This window comes from Poecilia mexicana, unplaced genomic scaffold (assembly GCF_051168715.1).
Source record: "Poecilia mexicana isolate PSO_F unplaced genomic scaffold, ASM5116871v1 scaffold_13, whole genome shotgun sequence".
In the NCBI taxonomy this organism is placed as follows: domain Eukaryota; kingdom Metazoa; phylum Chordata; class Actinopteri; order Cyprinodontiformes; family Poeciliidae; genus Poecilia; species Poecilia mexicana.
The window spans coordinates 22,041,888-22,055,456 of record NW_028263382.1 but is presented as its reverse complement, the minus strand read 5'-3'; the positions used below and the strand labels follow the sequence as shown (position 1 = coordinate 22,055,456).

Here is a 13,569-nt window from a genome sequence, read left to right as displayed (position 1 = left end):
TACACAGTGATATTTGTAACAAATAAAATATGCTAACATTCAAAGTTAGGTCACATTTTTGCAGAAATGCTTCATACAAGTTAGGAGGCGCAGGTATTTTTAACTGGAAAAAATGAACTAATTTGTATTTTTGCCTGCATATTTGTGTGTGTGCGTGTGTGTGTGTGTGTAAGCAGAGAAGATGAGGCAAAGCGTCCAAATATGTAACCGTGCAGCTCCAGTTGCCTTCCTGTAATTTTCGGAGTGAATTGAGTGTTTGTTTAAGAGCGCGCTCAAAAGCCTGAGGTAAAGGGAAAGTGACAGCATCTACGGCTTTATTGTTTCCAGATGTGGCCACACTAACACACACACACACACACACACACACACACACACACACACACACACACGTGCACGCATTCTCATAGTTTTCTAACACACGCGCGCAGATAGAGCTGTAAAATTTCCAAGCTGCACAGCCTTCATGGTGTCGCTTCTATATCAGCTTTATGTGTCTGCTTTTATTAATGTGGGCTCAAAAACATCTTCCAGCGAATGCCACAGGTCATTTCCGTGCCCAGGCTTCTCCATCGAGGCAGCCATTTGTACATTTATGTGGTTGGTTACACACACACACACACACACACACACACACCCCCACACACACACGCACACAGAAATTTTTAACAGCTAGCAGCTCAAACTAAATACCGATTTTCCATCCCAGAAACGACATAAAAAATTGCACTCAAACATACCCATAAGTGACAACTTTACATTACAACCTCTGGTTATTAGCTTCTTGTGGTCAAATTTGGACACTTCCAGTTCATACTCTATAAAAACACAGATATTTACACACAGAAATACTCATTCTCTCTTGTATATATATATATATATATATATATATATATATATATATATATATATATATATATATATATATTTTTTTTTTTTTGCCTTTTAGTAGTACTTTGGTTTTATTAAGGATGAAATGTGTAACACCACATTTTCACCATTGCTTTTTCAGAGCTGGGCCTCTGTGTGTGAACTTGTGCGCATGCTAAACATACACAGCCAGGTGTGTGATTGTAAAAGGGCTGCTAAGAGATTTGGGCACATAGTTTTTAAGACGGAGGGAAAAAGAAATGAGCACCCAGGGACAAAAAAAAAAAAAAAAAGTGAAGTGAAGTGAATACAAGAGCTGAAGAGAAAAAATGTATGGGGTAAAGGGAAATGAATTGAGTGAGAAAAGGAGGGTGTAAAGGAAATCTCTCATCATCCAGCAGCAGAATGTTGCAGCTGTTCCCTCTTAGAAATGTTGAAATCGTTTCCCCCCGTTCTGCTCAGTGAATATGCTGTACGGACATTCTGAAGCAACGGTCACCACTGGGGGATTCTGGGTGACGTAGTTGTCTTGGCCTGAGAGCCAGTGCGTTGGAAGGAGGATTTAAAAATGTTGGTTCTCAGGCCAAACATGTTAACGAGCTGAGACCGACCTCCAAAAAGCCTGGCCAAGAGAGAGATTAGAGAATTAGTCGCCATAAAGTTAAAACAAAGAGGGTCTTTCTGCTTGGCAGGGCGCGTGAAGGGCTGAGATTATTCTGTCCAAGACAAAGAAAGGCTCAGTGTTTAGGGTCAGGTTGGATATTTGAAAAGGTTTTTGATGTGTTTTGGTAAGAGGAGTGAAATGATCGTTAATTGTTATGCTGGAGGTTATGAAATATGAGGTTTGATTGGTCAGATATATACATTCAGCCTGACTTGTCTGTAATCTTTAAGGGTTTGTCCTCTTGGTTCATTGAAGAAAATGGTATTCAAAACATGTTTTTTTTATAATGTCAAGTTTAGTTTTTCCTCCTCATAAGCGTCGAGTCGCCTGACGATTTCAGTCCGTTTTTACTCGTTATTCCTCATTCTGAGGTCTAGCGCCACATTTCCAATGGATGAGGTGTCCTAAATTTGTCCTGTGGCCTAGAAGAGGTGCTAAAGAATATATATTTCCAGACCAGAGATTTAACAATGAAACCCTTGGAGATTAAGCACTAGTAAATACACTTGCAAGTGCAATGTTCGCAAAAAACATTTTCTCAACGTACACTTTTTTAACAGTCCAAAACTACGTTAGTGTTCAACACTGATGCATTATTGATACCACTGGTAAAAGGCCCAACAGGCAAAAACATTTATTGTTTTCCGTTTTCCTAACAGTTTTTTTCATTTTTTCAGTTTTTTCTTTCATTTTGTCCATTAAAAATACTCTGTTATACAGATGCAGTAAGTATATATAAATAATAATAATAATAATAATAATAATAAGAAGAAGAATTAGTAATTCTATCTCTTATTATATAGTCAAATATGATTGCACTGATAAAAAAAGTCAATGATACATTTAAAGAAGGAATGGATTAAATGATTTTGCTGATGTCAACGCCACAAACTTAATTAATTCTGCATTTGCGTGATTCAAATGTTTGATTCACACAAATGTAATACAATTTGCAGTATTAGGTTACCCTGAGCCTGTTTTACCACTAGATGGCACTCGTTGTCCAATCTATCCTGACTCCTCCTTCCTCCCAGAGTGCGGGCATAATTTCAGTTTTTAAAGCTTCTAATGAGATTGGGAGGTAGATGATTTATCACTTAGACTCATCTCCAGAGAAATTCAGCTCCACTTTGAGTTCAGGAGGTACAGGTTCAGGTTGTATCCATAACGCTGATCCATGCAGTAAATGCACTGCACTCTCTCTCAACATCCATTCAGTCAGAACCCAATATCAACACAGTGCATTAACTGCGTTGTTCATGTCACTTTTGCTTTTAATAATTCTGCTCTACCAACAATGAGCATCTCAGCACTTAACTTTGAAGCTATTAGTCCCACAGGATCACACAGACAACAAACTCTTCCATGGCTTCAATGTGCTCATGTAATTATCAGCAGTAAAACCATCATAAATACAGCCATGTTAACATATTTCAATAAAAATATTCCTACAGAACTGATATTTTCTAACGATAATGTTACAGTAGGGACATGTGGCCCCATGTGGCTAAGAAGCCAACAGAATCCATGTTATTTCAGCAAGACGTTTGTCACCCTTAGAAATGTCCGATCTTCAATACAGCCACTCGCATTCATTAATGGACGAAAGAGGGGCTAGCTTACAAAACAAGATAGGGAAAACATGAAGAGGCAGACAAAGGAGGAGGAAAGTAATGGTGATCTTTTGGAGCACAATGAAAAAAAAAAAAAAAGGCAGTAAACCTCATGATACCATTAGTTTCCATTATAGGAAAGCCAGCTTGGCAAACCAAATGACTGGAAATGACTCATGCAAACATAATTCATCTCTGGGAGCCTGTGTGGATTTGCTTCCTATTCGTGCTTTTCTGCGCATCTGTGCATTCATAGAGTTCAGAAATAGAGGACACAGAAAACTTGGCAGCAGGTGGTGCTCATTGGTCCTTCACATTTTTCACTTATTCTTTCCTCATGTTGAACTGTTTTGCAATTTAAAGTTTGTCCAGTCCTGCAAGTCACCCCAGAAAACACCAAAAGTGAAGTTTGCATGTAACTATACTGTTAACTCACAGCATTCGGTACTTAGACATAAATGAAAACATTGTTAGAGAGTGGTGGTGTAAGGATTGCACAGAGATATGAGCAAGAGCTTTTAAATTGTTTGTCGAGGTGTAAAAAAAAAAAAAAACACACACTTGTACACAATTCTATTCTGTATAAAACCCTGTTTATAAATCCTTTAATTTTGAATGTGTGTCTGAACATATGTGCTGATGGCGTCTGGCATCTGTGCCTGTACAGGGTTTGTTGGTGCATCTGTTCCTCCATTGGTCAGCCACTTCACTCTGTCAGATTTAAACTTTGTTGCAATCCTGAATAGGAATGAGAGAATTAGCTAAAGCCTGTGATCCAGGGCTCACTGGGTGCTGCTTATTAAGGCCAGTCCAAAACACCCTGGCTGCACACCTGTCACACTTATATGGAAATCAAATGGTACCCACATGAAAATAAAAAAAAAATAAAAAAAACAGAGACAGAGATGTCCATGCACGCGCACACACACACACACACCCACACACACACACACACACACACACACACACACACACACACACCCACACACACACACACACACACACACACACACGCACACACACACAAAAGTAAACAAGCAAAGTAATTAAATAAGCAACAAAATGTCATCCGATAAGGAATAGGAAAGCAGATAGTTCCAGGAACAGCAGAGCAGAAGGCTGCAGAGTGATGGTTTAATTCATTTGATGCTTCACACTTTCCATCAAGATCAATCAAAACATGTTTTAATGTGATTTTTTATTTTATTTTTTTGACACATTAAGCTGTACCTTACAGTGGCATTTTGTATTTCCAGCAGATTATCTTAATTTGTTCTGGTGAAAAGGTTGTATTGAGCAGATGATAGCAAAATTTGATAATTACCTAGCAAATTAACCCCTAACTACTAATTTGTAACTTAGGGATTTGTAAATGAACAAGCAAAGAGCTGAACTAATAAGACGAAGTCTCATTTATGTCCACGAGACAATATTCAAGCCCAACGCACGAATACTGAATACAGCATCTGATAATGTCTACAGCAGCATTTGCTTTGCATATATTTACTTCATCATTTGCACGTTTTGTTATCAAGATGCACATACATACATGTTTTGCATGTATGTATTTAATTTATATTTAAAATATAGTTAACAAAATCAACCAGAAGCTATTTGAAACTTGATTTGACTTGATTTTGTACAATGAAATAAGTAGCAAAAGGTAAAGTCAACTACAACTTTGTAACATTTGCAAACGCTTGTGATTGTGATTACAATCAGTGATTCAGGCAATCACACGGCAGCAATTTGACGTATTTAGGTTTCTAGACATGGCGAAAGAGTCCAACCCGATTACTGACTGGCACCGGATAAAGTGCCCATTAAGGTTATATTGCTGTGTGATGAGTCTGATGAGTCTAACAGGTGACTTCCAAGGAATGGGGAGCTACATCTCCGTGAACATAGAGGGAGTCAGACAGGAAAGGCAGACTAAAAGGAAAGAAAAGAAGGATATCACAAAAAGACAGCAAGGTAGACAAACTGAGCCGCCACATCAAACTATGGCAAGTATCCTCCAAGCCGAAAATATCTTAGCACCTGCTTCAGACACGTAGACAAGGGGATTTTTTTGGGCCACAATTACAGAGCAATATGTCATCCTCTGTTGCCAAGTCGTGTGTTGTATGGCATCTGTATCACCGGTTCTGATTCCAGAGAAACAGGCAGAGGGAAAGATACACCTGCTCCTCCCCTTTGTTCAGCCAGCTGCCACCTGTTGCCTGGCTGCTCTTTATTGGTCTGTGGTGTGACCTACATCACATTAGTACAGTTTCAAATGTATTTTTTCTATCTGTTGGTGTTTCTAAAAAAAAGAAAACAGATACCCTAATCTGTTCATTTTGTGTGATCCCTAAAGAAGCTGACAATTATGCAAGAAAAACTAGATTTTTCTATTTCCTGTGCTGATGTGTTGTCCTCCAGGTGTTTTGGTTACCCGCTAGTTATTACTATGTTACAACACGCCTTTGAGCAACGAGCACAACATGAGGACACGAGGACACAGTAACACTGATAGATTGGAATTCCTAAATAAAACAACCTCATGCATACGTCATAAGCTGGCCACAGTGAGGTGAGTGATCCATCTTGCTTTACAGCCAGAAGGTAACTGTCTGCAAAAACTAATGTGTGATTCAAATGTCAGACACACAGGTTTAACGTCACCATCACTAAACTGTCAAGAAAGCAACGTGTGCAGGGTTCCTTCACTGACGGACAGACAAATGTCTACAAATATGAAAAACTGTTTGGTTCGCTTTTTTATTTTCATTGCCAGGGCCTATGACACGAGAAACAACAGTTTTTTGTTGTTGTTTTACTTCTTATTATCTTTGTGTTATTCTTTATTTTATGGGGGGAAGAAAAGTGTGATATTGAAAAATAATTTCTCTATTTCTCTGGCGACCAATCCAGGCTTTACTCCACCTGTTGGTCAATGACTGTTGGAGATAGACACCAGCCCATCTCCAATCCTGTGTGAACAAGTGGGTATAGAAGATAGACAGATGAATGTCGTTTCTCACTCTCCCACCTACTTCTTATGGTCTTTCATTAGCAGGTTTATTTGCCAATTTTTCACTTCATCCCATTTCCTTCTCGACCACTCGCCTCACTTCACAATCACCCTCCACTTCCCACAACCACAACCTTCTCTCCCACCTCAGGTTAAGTCCCTATCATCCTCTCCGTGACTGTTCTCTCCTTCCTAGCAGCTGAGCCCTGCTAAGGGCTATAATCTTTCCTCCAGAGCTCACTGCTGATTGAGCCCACAGAGAAATTGCAGCAAAAGACAAATAGATTCACTGGACAAAGAGGTACACCTAAGAGAAAGAAAGCAACAGAGCAAATAAAAGCATAGGAGAGCATCTGAACACGTTAACAGAAACAATCCATTCTTCTATAGAGGAGCACTGTGTAGGATTTTGTGATAACACACTGCAGTTTCAGATTTTCACCAAATAATTCTACTTGTCTCACCCTCTTTTCAACCTTTATGTTCACAACAAATCTGTTTTGTGGTCCTAAACTGTATGACCCACTTCTACTTCATTATGTCAGTACTTGAGACCTCTGCCTGAAAATCCTTAAACTTCTGAGATTGAGAATAATGTGGTGTTTGTTTCCTTATGTTTCTCCAAACCATTGCCAATCCTCACTGAGACTCCATTCACACCAGGTTTAGACCAAACCACAATATAAAGCAATCGGAGAGAACATAAGTGGTTTGTTGGAGAGGTCTTGAGGAGTGTACCAAGAAAGTAGTGAGCTCCTTACAGATTGCATGACCTGTGAGAGCATCCTGACTGTTTTCAGCATGGACTCATCTGTAATGAGTGTTTGTCGGTGGGTTCTACATGGAAGAGTTTAATCGCAGAAGTGCCAATAAATCCACGACACAAGGCCTGCAAGCATTTGCACATCAATTGAACATTTTAAAGCCTGGCCACGTTGGCCTCAAGTTAATGCTGTCTGATCATCCCCATATTGGGCTGGTACAGAAGTAATTTCTGACAACTCACTTGGAACTACGGCAGCAATGTGCACAGCTACACTGACTGCAACACAAAACAGTTTCTTTAACACAAAGATTACCTAGAAATGGAGTTGCATGAAACTTTTTATCTCATTATGTGAGGCTGTTCTTTCAAACAACTGCACACACAGTGGGACAGACATATCCCCTCACTTTCCGATAGCCAAAAATTGGTTGCATGCCTTATGAATGAATGTGAAAATAGGCAAACCCACAGGCAGGCTTTGTGTGTGTGTATGTGTGATGTGCACAGGGCAGTGCAGCATGACAGACAGGCTGTAGATGCTCAGTCTAAATCCTCTGGTGGGCAGGTGCATGGCTTAAATGGATTCCTAAGATAGAGAAATATGAAAGCCCAAGCCACATCTGTGGCTCTGTCTTCATTCTGTCTGTGAATAAAGAATCTGTGTCTGATAATAATTGGGCATCTGCTTGTTTGTTCGGTCAGATGTTTGTGATCCAATTTGTTTTTAGAAACTCATTTTGATATCAGTAATGTATCTTAAAGCACAGAGTAGCTTTCATACAGAGGACTTCATTACGATCGGGTTCCCGTGGGAACGGAAGGAAATTTTAAATGGTCTTCGGTTTATACAAGAAATTTAACAATAAAATAAGTTTCAGAAAAATCAAGATTTTTGTGGGATTTTACTGCATCCAAGCAATGTGGTTTACATGCTTCAGTTGCTTCCAATTATATACAATTAAATTGACAACATTATGCTTTTCAGATCAATAAGATGTTTTTTTGTTTTTTTTTTCATTTTGCAAATGTAATTGCTTCCCGTCCTGCAGAACTTTGGACAACTCTAAAAAAAGAAAGACAAGTGATCCCGTTAGGCAGAAATCTACCCAAGCATCAGAAAATCACAATTAAAAAGACAATCAAATATTATCTTAAAAATAAAGCTCTCCTCCCGTCCACTGAACTTTACCACTCTTGGATCCACCCTTTTGAGTCATGGCCTCTTCACCTTTGAGTAATAATCCATACATTTAAAATGATAAAGAGTCTGCACTTGATTAGTGCTTTATCAAGTCCAGAGGACCCCAAAGCGCCTCATATTACGTTCAGTCATTTACCCATTTACACACACATTCACACACTGATGCTCTGCAGTTGCTTATCCTTGCAGAGCATCAGGGATGTTCTGCAAGGATAAGCAAGAAGTGGGGTACACCCTTCTTGCGAAAAGTGGGGTACACCCTGGACAGGACAAGAACAGAATAGTAATATCATTAATTGGGGGAAATTCAGATATAACAGAAGCATTGAGGCACAGAGGTTCACACAAAGATGAAATAGTATTTAAGAAACATACAAAAAGCAACCGTCTGTTCATATGAATTTACCTCATTATTACATGAAGACTCTCCTAATCTGGCTCTCCACTCCTCCAGATGACTCCGCAGACCTCCGACTTGTTGTACAAGCTACACTGTTAAACATCACCTTAGTTCACTTCAGCAGCTTTGTCCCTTAAAGGTCCATGAATCAGAGTACACAAGAAAATACCACAAAACAAATACCCACAACAAATACTGAGATCCAACAATAGGATTTAGACAATTTATATACAGCAAATTGTGTCGTTGCCTCGTGTGTATGACCTCATAAGAATTGTTAATTGTTAGATAATTAATTAAGTATTTTCCTGAGTCTTGAAAATGATGTTTGATTACTTGAAGGCAGAGAATGCTACTTTCCTCTGCCCAACGACTTCAAAAGCAGAATTCTCAAGCACAATCAGAAAGCTTGTACGAGAACAAACAAGACAATGTTAATGTTTAAATCAATGTGAAACAGGCTCAGCTCGGTTATGGATTTTATGTCACCTACACCCATTCAGTTAACCGCAGTAATGATGGGCAGGACCATTAACGAAGCACGGATGATAACCTTAAGTAAAAGAAAAAAGTATAACACTGCTGCTCGCTGTGTTGACATCATGACAGGTCCAGTCACAATTGATTTCAAAAGTACAATGAAGGAATACAGCCCGCTGATTGGTGGAAATTCACATCTGATATTGGTGACATAAACTTTGGATGATAAAGAATGTGCTGTTTAATAATGTACGTCTCTGTGTGTGTGTAAGCTGGTTTAGAGCGGACAGTTACAGAGAGGGACAGCATGCCCACGAAGCCCTGGAGCAGGAACTTTTGCCAGCTTCTGGCACTACATCAAAGACAGCAAGATGGGCGACAGAAAGAGAAAAAGACATGAAAGTGAAACAAGGGGATGGAGACTAGAGAGCTCGCGTTACACAGCATATGGCTTGTGTGGGGAGACAGATGTCTCTGTTTTGAGGGGAGAGGTGAGCTCACAACACACCCTGTTGCATCTGCAATTGTAGAACCCCAGTGGGAGCAGAAGGCAGCTGTAGTTGCTCACTGGGACTTTAAGAGCTCATCCAACCTTTCTCTAATGATATTTTCTGCTTTCCACCAATCATTTTCATCATTATGTCCTCATTATAGCTTAATTTAATAAGTCCAGCTAAGTTCTTCAGGCTCTGGCATCCTTTTGTTAAGCATTTCTTAATACTTTGTTAAGCAGCAGACAGAAAAACTCTGTCATATCAAGCTTTCCTATATATAAGGCATCTCAGTTTACATGACAAGGTTTTAACCAAGTTTTTATAGGGATGTTGCTCATCAATCACAATACCTTATGAGATATATTTTAAATTATTTACCTTTTCTGTGCCCTTGCAATCTGTCTTCTATCTACATGGCCTAGCTGTAAATAAAGACAGATGGGTCCCAGGGGGTCTCATGTGTTTGTCCTGTTTTTCCATATTCCCTCTCCCTGGGCCTGAGATTGTTGCTGATGTAGCTGCAAATTACACCGCTTGCATTTATGTTGGTGTCTGCATTGATGCGTACGCGTGTGCAAGAGAGTGCTCATTCAGGAGCAGAAAATAAAGGAATCACAGCACATGAGGAAATTGTGTGCTGAAACAGTAACAGCAGCTGCACATCCAACTCTTCTTTGTCATTTGACAGCATTGAGGACGAGATCACCTGCGATGTAATTCACAGTCCAGTGTTAAAGGATGGGAATAATTTTGCACATTTGCTTCCTGAGATGGCTCATTTGTCATGCTTTGACAAGTTTTTTTTCTTGTGAAAAAAACTATGGAATTATTGTAGTCACAACATAATACATATGGGAAAAGATGTACGTTTTTTTTTTTTTTTTTATTTAATTCATGTTTCTTTACATATATGTTAGTATTCAATTTGGATTCTGTTTAAGAGGATTCTGACTTGGTAATGTCTCTAAAGCGTCACTATTACAAGCCTAAAGTGCTCATTCATTTTTTTTAAGGTTTTCCTGGCACTGGTGGCTTTTATTTGCAGTGGAATAGACAAAATTAATAGAGAGAGAAAAAGGGAAGACGTGATGCAAATGTCCCAGGGTCGGGAATCGAACCCCAGACAGCAATTTTGAAGACTAATAACCACCATACATGGGACACTTTATGAGAAATATGCTGAAACCGCCCCACAAACATCACCCCTACTGAGGAGTGCATTATCACTGTTAATGTGAGGGTGTTTGTTAATTTTAAAAGGAAGCAATAAAAACAACAAATCTCAATATAATCACTTAATCAGTGTGTACTCCTCCCCAACTGGGACCCCGATCCATGGCGAATCTTTTCTTTATTAATTTCTCCTTTTTTAGGTTAAGTGGAAATCATGAATCATCTGTTTCAGCTGCTTGATGAAATTGGTGGCTTTTTGTTGCAGCCGGGGGACTGACAGGACCCCATGTGAATACCACCCATGGTACAAAAAGTGTTAGATTAAATTAGCCTACTTCGCCAGCAAGACGGTCATGGTAGGTTTTAGGCTCTGCAAGAGGCCTTCACATTTTCTGGTGACCAACTCGTGCAGGTAAAACTGCTTCTACAATGATTAACCCCAATGGTCTGACCATTTTCTCATGCAACTTGCACTTCATAGAAGGTAACTGGGAGAATCTCAGAGCCTGCAGAGACCATTCACCTTCTTCCTGACATGGTAGTGAGGTTTAGCTTGCAATGATGTTAGCCTTGGAGGGAGGCACTACTGGTGAAACATCTCTACTTATAGATAATAAAAATTGGACTTGCTCATTTTCTTAATGAAAGCAAAAATTAGAGGCTTCAGTCTCCAGCTTCATCTCCCGATTCTTCACTCCAAGCTTCCAGCATTTTCCTTCATCACTCAGCTTCTCCATCAAATCCCTGGACCATACCACCATGCAAACCAACAACGGACAGATGGATGGATGGTCCTGAGATCTTAACTCTTAGATCTTAACTCGATGACACATTCGCGCTTTTAGATAGATTTTTACCCAGAATGCAAATGGAGAAAACCGTGAGTGAAACAGTGACTGGGACTGACTAGTATATATTCTATAGAGCTTTGGAGCGTGACGTCACTGCTCTAGTCGGAGGGGTATCAGCGCCATCTTAGGGGTCCATAGACAACAGTCTCGCAGTATAAAAAAAAACAGTCTCGCAGATTTTTTCAATCCAAGTTACTTAAAATAATTTAACTATGGTACGAACTTGCTACGTTATTGTCTGTAATGTCCGATCACACGACTGAAACGGTAAAAGGATATAAGACGGACTTTGGTTTCACTATTATCCTGCTTGGAAACAACGTGAGGAGGCTAAGCTATCGGTGCTAACGAAAAGAAGACGAATGTCCTGGTATCAGCGGTGACACGTCTTGATATCACGTTCTCCAAAATCCCCAGATACCTACAAGTTTCCTCCAGACATTTCCTTTCTGGTGAGTGTCTAAATTTGCTTTGTTGGTTTTGTGTCATAATGTTGTTCTATGATTTTGTCCGAGTGTTCTTACGTTCAGTTTCTGTTGTTTAGCTCGGGCTAATATTGTTTATGTAGCATAGTCCGAGTTTTGTCAGTGGACATCGAGGTTATTACATTATTGTGAAGTAAACTATTTTACTAGTGTTATCAAATTTACAGCTTTAATAGCGATGTGTTCTGATATGTCCTCTTAAAGGCAAACCGACGTATGAAATGGATGAGCTCAATCCTGACTGGGGTCCAGTGCTGAATGTGGGTCACTGAGGTAAACGCCACAACATCGGACCGACATGGGCGTCAATTAAAGAGGCGATACAGCAAAACCATCAACAGGTTACTGAGACTGATTTCATTATTTACCCCAGAAGAGATAAATAATGAAAACACAGTAGCAGAGGCAACAGAAGAGGAGCAAGTTGGAGAGGCTGAGGAGGAAGGAACCCCAGCAGAGGAGCTCAGCAAGGCTGCAGACTCTGAAGAGGAACAGGAACCATTTGTGTTGAAATACAGTTGGAAGTGGCTGTTCTCTCATTTAATAATTTAATGTATTAAACATTCATGAATCGTTTGATTCAAGCACTTCAAGTTGCATGTAAACGTGAAGAAAAGAATCACATTTTAAGTAACAATTTGATATTTAAATATTCAGGTAATAAACATACATGTAATGAGATTATATTTTTAAATAAATATTTTATGTGATTAAAGTAAACAATTATATAATCAGATATCTGTCAAGACACTGGGTTTTTGGGTTTGTTTTGCTTTTCATTTTATTAACTTTGTGTTTCAATTCACTTAAGTGGTTCATGGTATTTAGTGTAGTTAGAATAATATTATTGCTTTTCCTTGTTTGTCTGAGTCCATGTCAAGCCTTCTTTAATGACTATTCTATTTTATCCTTCTAGTTATTTCTTATTTCAGCCTCCCTGCAGGGTTTCTAGTAATGTTTATTTCTTAATTTGATCACCATAGGTTCAGTTATTGTTCCATGTCTGAGTCTGTATCTTTCTGTGTCATTCTAGTTGGGTTATTTCTTTGTTTAGATCTTCTAGTTTCTCTTGCTCTGTGTTCCTTAGTTCTTATTGTTAGATCAGCCTTGTTTCTACATCCACATAAAGTAAGTCCACTGCCTGCTGCATTTGTGTCCACCGCCACATCATGACACAAACCAGATGAAAGAGCCCATCTTTAAACATTTAATGTGTAATTAAACAATAAAGGTGACAAATTTTATGAAATAGACCACACTTTAATAAATATTTGTTGTATTTAACATATTTCAGGTAAGTGAACATGTAATGACATAGATCCTGGCCTAGAATTTTATGCAATTGAACATTACGGGTAACAAGTGATGATCTTCTGAGGTAATACATTTTATGAATTTTCTTTTTTTTAAAATATAATTCTGGTTAAAAAATAAAAAAGGGGTCAAAATGGAATAAAAATATGCCTAATCTATATAGTTTAATAGAATAATTGTACACAGATTTTGAGTTAATAGGTTACATGACCTACAAGCTAAGAAAAATAAAAAATTTTGACTGC

At 38.9% G+C, this 13,569-nt stretch overlaps 1 long non-coding RNA gene across 1 annotated transcript; it reads left to right on the top strand.

Annotated features, from left to right (window-relative positions):
* The first annotated feature begins 11,599 nt into the window (after positions 1-11,599).
* LOC148155818 (uncharacterized) lies at positions 11,600-12,746 on the top strand. The gene is made up of 2 exons (XR_015765093.1): positions 11,600-11,977; positions 12,215-12,746. It is a non-coding gene; the product is annotated as an uncharacterized LOC148155818 (long non-coding RNA).
* The last annotated feature ends 823 nt before the right edge of the window (positions 12,747-13,569 follow it).